The sequence below is a fragment of the Eleginops maclovinus genome, chromosome 9 (assembly GCF_036324505.1).
Source record: "Eleginops maclovinus isolate JMC-PN-2008 ecotype Puerto Natales chromosome 9, JC_Emac_rtc_rv5, whole genome shotgun sequence".
Classification (NCBI taxonomy): domain Eukaryota; kingdom Metazoa; phylum Chordata; class Actinopteri; order Perciformes; family Eleginopidae; genus Eleginops; species Eleginops maclovinus.
The window spans coordinates 8,723,825-8,730,394 of record NC_086357.1 but is presented as its reverse complement, the minus strand read 5'-3'; positions in this window follow the sequence as shown (position 1 = coordinate 8,730,394).

Sequence of the window (6,570 nt, the reverse complement as noted above, 5' to 3'; positions counted from 1 at the left end):
CAGATGCAGTGGAATTTTAATAAGAAACAATCACCAAGGTTCATGTTTTCAAACGTTTACCTTACTTTTACTTCTTTAACTGTGTTTTCTACTGAGAAAAAAATGCTCACACACTCACACATACTACTTGAACACTTGCCTTCAGACATTAGGTCGGACGTAGAGTACAAACAAGTGTGACAGCTGCTCCTGGTTGACAGCAGTTGGTTGAATTTATTATCATAGTTTGACATTATGTTCAAATAAGATAAATGGAGAAAGACACACTTATGACAACTCCTGACTGATGCTACAATTATGTCCTATATTTTGTTAAGTTTGTCCTTCTTCTGTGTTATATAATGTGTTATGCAAATGCAAAGTTACAGTTTAATTCACAGATATCTTTTTAGCAGCATGTGCTTACTGAAATTGTCCAAAGTCAATTTTCTTGATAATCGTTATTCAGTGTTGAATGTATCCCGAAATAGTGACATTATGAGTCTGATTTTGCCGAGGAATTCAGAAATTGCAATTACACACAAAGTATTTCCTGACCTTAAACAGTTATGGAGTTTACACTGAGATCACAGATATTGTTTGGTATCCAGTTTTTGTATGTCTGCATGCACTGTTACCTCCTACCACTGCTTAAAATTAGCCGGCAGCATGGAAAATCTTGTGCAAAAAGTGCTGAAATGTGTTTTTAAATATGAAACCACCATAGACTTTAGAGTCATACTACACCAGAGTGTTTGAAGCCAACGCACACTTTAACAAGCTCCCCCCTTAATTCTCGTCTCACCAGATGCAAATCTATTTCTGATATACTGGATTTCTACAAAGGCTTGATGGAATGTAATGCCTTTTTTTTTAGTTCGGAGTAAGAAGGAAAGTCAGGCTGCATACACAGATGATAAAAGATCCAGTATTTGAGTCAAGATCAATCATGTCTGACACCTAACAAGTATGTCTTGGCCCAGAAGCAGCGCATCTGCAGGCCAGTATTTCATACAACAGTTGCAATTGGAAACATTTCCATCAGGAGACACACGCTGCAGTTTCAAAAACATAAATATGCCAAAACACATGCAAATGAAGAAAAATCTTCACTATCTTGACAACTCACGTGCATCATTTATTTAAAAATGTATTAACAAAATGCTGCAAATTAAAAACACGGCAAAAAGCTCAAAACTCAACAAAATCAGTATTTTGGGTCGTTGTAGCATGTTTGGCCACCGTACAGATGCACTCCACTAGCACAAATCATTTTGAAAATAATAAAAAGAATGAGAACAGGTTTGCTTGATTCAAGTCCTTACAGTTCAAGGACAATCTCCCTACACCATCTTCCCAAAAAAATTCACCAGCTACTGAGGAATGTAGCAGGTGGTCGTGTGTGTGTATGTGTGTGTGTGTGTGTGTGTTATAGTGTGGGATCTGGAGGAGTGTGTATCAGCGTGCAAGAGTGAAAGTATGTGAGAGAAGATAAGTAGGGGCAGATAGGGTTATGTTAGGGTTCATAATTTATTGCCAACATTTGTTTGCCAATCCCATAATTGTAAACTTGTTTTGGATGACTTGGTGCATAGGAATTTTTACCCATAATATCCTGGCATATGAGGATGAAACCAGCAGCTCTGCACTTTTATTACTATGATTGACTTAGTCTTGCAGCTTTTGTACTTGATATGAGTGATTCATGCAGAAAGTAAACTGACTAACATTTTCTCAGGGATCATATGGTCCCACCTTACCATAATTGTTTTGCCCGTGGCGGATGACAGTCAAGAACATGCCTTTACATAACATGCTGTACATTAACTCACACTGATACACACCTTTCACCAAAACAGCATTCCACCCCTGCTCTTCCCCTTTTTGTAAACCTACACTTTGTTTCCTCATTTTCGGTTGCATAAGACGTAGTGAACTTTAAAATTAAGGGTTTGCATGAGCATAATTTAGTAGGTTAATTTCACTTCTGAGGACACACTCAGTTAAGGCAGAAGAAGAAGATCCAGTGTTGTGCAATGTTATGCAAAAAAGCCTTCGGAACCTTTGAATAAAACACATTTACTAGATTTAGTCTTTTTTATGCTCGGCTAGAATGCATTTATTATTTCAGGGTGTGTATCTGAGGCGTTGTCCCTGTGTTCCCACCCTCTCATCTCTGTTCATTCCTGATCTCTGCAGACACGATGAGGCTTGCACATTTCAATAGGTTTGTCAAAGATGCATGACTATAGATTGTTGTGTGATGGTGCTTTTGTGCAGAAAATCTAAAAGCAGGTAAATTAAATTGACTTAATCTGGATCATGTCCAGGCACCTCATCTAAGTCTATAGTTTCAGGGAAAGTCATTCATACCAAATAAATGCCCTCTTATCTTCCCATCAAGTTCTTAAATTTGATAATGTTAAGCCCTTTATTTCACTGAAGTGAATCAAAACCCTGCTCCAAGATGAATAGGTCAATAAGGAGAAACCTATTTGGGAGATATGAGAATTCCCCCAACATTTACTCTAAAGCAACACTTAATTGTTAGGTTGCACTGAAAAGTTTTTAAAAAATCAGCAACTGTAAAGATATATTTTCACTAAACAGAGTAGATATTTAATTAAAGGAGGCCTATTTCACTCATATTCAGGTTCAGATTTGTATTGTGTGCCTCTGCTGTGACATGTTTACATGCTCTAATGATGAAAAAGTGGCGTTTCTGCTATAATTGGTTAGCTAGCCAGCTCTGTTGTAATTGGTAAACAGTTGAAGCACTAGCCAACGCTAGCCAATAGAAGCATAAGTGCATAGTGATGTCACTAGGAGGGAACTTTTGGATCTTAGTTTTTGCAAATCATTTACATCCAGACAAATAACACACTACAGGAAAGGGAAAAAGCCAAAATGCATGATAGGACATACTTCCTGAATTCAAAAGTACCAGAATTAAGTTAAATACCAAATCTAAGTACTCATTATGCATACTAAATAATAGTGTATACTATACTATTTGATTATAACTAATTATTAATTAATATGTACATCACTTCGATGTTGCAGCTGGTAAAGATTACTTTACACAGTGCTAGTTTTTAATTCCCCAGTTGTGTTTTTATATATATATATATATAAACACAACTGAGAAATTATATAAGACATTTTCTTTTTGATTGTCTTAATTTTTAATCATCTAAATCTGCAGTAAGTAGTACATAACTGTAGACTAAATACAGATGTAGCACAGTAAAATGTATTAGTTATTTTCCCTTTACGACATTAAATGATTATAGCATCACAGACTTGAATTGTTTGCATGATTTATAACAATATTCATGAGTAAAAAAATGTATGGCATAGAGCACTTTGAGCCGTTATGACCGTTTAGATTGAGTTTCAAATGTTTTACGCCCTCCAATCACTTTCAACTACACTTTATCCCACAGGGGAGCTGAGAGAGAAACTCCTGGGCGAGAACAAGATCCACACCCATGAACACACCCATGATCGGCTGGATCAAGATAGGAGTGCATTTACTAATCCTATTAATCAAAGGATTCCCCTTATTCTAACACACACACACACACACACACACACACACACACACACACACACACACACACACACACACACACACACACACACACACACACACACACACACACACACACACACACACACACACACACACACACACACACACACACACACACACACACACACACACACACGTTAGCTTTGCTGGGCTGACTCAGGCGTGGCTGCATGTACAGACAGCTCATCTCTTTTTTCTTTCACACTCTATAAGAGGAGGAAACCTTTAATTGTTTTGTTTTATTTTTCTTCTGTCTGAAGCGTTGTCTCATCTTGTCAGGTCCTTGTCTTGAACAATGTCTGTATGTGTATGTTTCAGTCGAGGGAAAGTTTTTAGTCATTAAGCGAAAAGATTAAAAGTGGTTGTGACTCCCGATGAGAGGAGCTGGTGTTCAGGGTGTGGCTGCCTGTCAAGCATTGTTCTCTGGATTTAGAGGAGAGCGGGAACATGAAGAACCCAAGGTTCATGACTAAATGATTGTTTGGTTGAAACCTTTGAGCCATGAACAGTGTCTTATCGCAGTCAAAACCAAACCACTTTCTGATGTTTTAACGTTAATGTGAAAAAGTCAAAAGATAACAAACACTTCACTGTCATAGTTCACACACCAAGGCAAAACGAATGCCAAATATCTGTTATGATTAAACCTTGTTGATGGAAAACACATAACTGACTAAACGAAGAGCCAGTTATACCCTGACATGGGTGTGGCCCTCAAGTGTCTTCTCTGCTCAACACCCTCGGGGCAAATGGCATGTCGAGCTAAACTCCATGCCTGTACCTGTACAAACAGGTGGTGCAGAGGACAGATGCAAAGACAAAAAATTATGTCCATAAATAAGGAATACCATATCGGCAAGCTTGAAAGAATGTTGAAAAATTCAACGTTTGTGACTTGTCAAGTTCAGGTAGCGACTTAAGTCCTGTATGAAGATGTATCCTCTTTTAAGAATCCTTTTAAAATAACACATAAATCATAAGGAGGAAAAAAAACACCTAAAAAGACACTAAAGGTCCTTGCAGCTACAAAGACATGCAATACCTATCGCCTCGCAAAACATGGCAGAAGCTGCTGAGCAACTGCAAAGTGTCCTTTATATGTGACTTATTATGTTTTATTTAAATGCATTTGCCTGTGTAATTATAATTTGTTTGTGGACATAGAAAACATTTGCTTAAACTTTAAATGTTCTGATAGTAACTCTGCGGTTGAAGTTAGGGTGGAGCTGAGAACATGGCAACCAGCAACCAAAAGAGGCACACACACTTAGGACTTTTAATCTAGAGGGCTTGATATGAGTGCAAAGCAGAGTGAATCATAGGGAGTGAAACGGGAGGAAGGAGGATTTTTATTTGTGTGTTTGCACCTGTGCAGGTGTGTATGTGTGTGCAGGTGTGTGTGTGCAAGTGTGAGTGTGACAGAGAATAAGCATTTGAGAAATACAAGACTCATTCATTGCCTGAGGGACTTTGCATCAAATGTGAAAGAAGTGTCTGTGCTGGGAAACAGTGAGAACTGAGAGGAGCTCAGTGTGTTCAGTTTAAACATGACTGCCCGCATCTCCCACCTTTCTTTGATATCATGCTTATATTAAACCTACAAACAAACAGGATGCTGTTGTACTAAAGGATATCTCACAAATAGAGAATATGTGCATGTACTTTGTGCAGTGCTATCTTCTTGAGGACAGTAGGACAGGAGAGCAGGCTGTTGTAGCTCACTGATCCTGTGACAGTGGCATACCTGTGCAGCAGGGTGACATGGATATGCCTCCTGGGGGTGTGGAGAGAGAGCCAGGGAGGGGGTGAATGGGTGGGAGGGGCTTTCATTCGTCACATGACACCAGAAACAATCTGGGTCACTGATCTCATGGACACAAGCAATGCTGCTCCACCTGATCATGGTACAGAGGACATCCTTGACTCCAGGCCTGTTTTTGGAGCACAGGTTGTCTCTAATGTAACTTTATTTGGAAGACTTAAAGTACCATGGAAGTGTTTTTTGCATGTTTGGGCCTATTCTACGGTGGCTGACACATTGCAAACACATAACAACAGCCCAAAATACTTCCATTAGTGCATCAGTGACAGTTGGCTTTAACTAACGCTTGGTATATGTTGTCAAATTTGGGAAGATCTTTCTTAATTTGCATGTGTTAGGGCCAATGTTTTTTGAAATTGATATGGTTTTTGAAATTGAAGCGCATGTCACCAACTCATACCATTCACTACTGGTCATATATGTTAGTTATCTGTTTTCCAAAGTATGGTTGGATGCATCTTACCAGAACTTTGTGTGATTCCACTTTTTCTCTGGCTGAGGATGAAGACAGTAAATCATTCTTAATGGACAACAGTGTATTAATCTCCCCGCAGAGTCTACATTTCATGAGTGACTATAAACAGTTAAGTTGTGTCAAACCCTACATTTCAATTTTCCTAATGATGATAAAATTATCAGCATGGAATGTTTTTATCTTCACATCTAACTATTGGAAAGAATGCGAATAAGCAAGTTTTCTCTAAGGTTTGGAACGATTAGAGCAGCTATGTGAAGCAACTAACCATCAACAATACATCCTGTTCATTTTGATGTATTAGTTAAATAACCATTAACTAATTCAACTTAAATGTTTCAGATTCAGTTTATGTACGCCTAATTTAATTATCTTTAATGTAATTTATCTTTTTTTGTATTTTTGTTTGTGTGAAGGGAGTTTGAAGCCTTCAGATTCCTGAGCCAGCTGTGGTATGTGCAATACATTGGGTGGGGTCGAAAAACTATAACAGATGACACACACGAACACAGCCTGTTCCTCCTCCGTGTTAAACCTTAATTAATCTACGAGGACAAGGAGGAAGGAGATCAGCACAAACCGTCAACTCTCTGCTACACCGTCAGCCCCTGAACACCAGCTCTGTGTCATTCAGGGCATCGGGATTAAACTGTAATTGGTTCACACACACACACACACACACACACACACACACACACA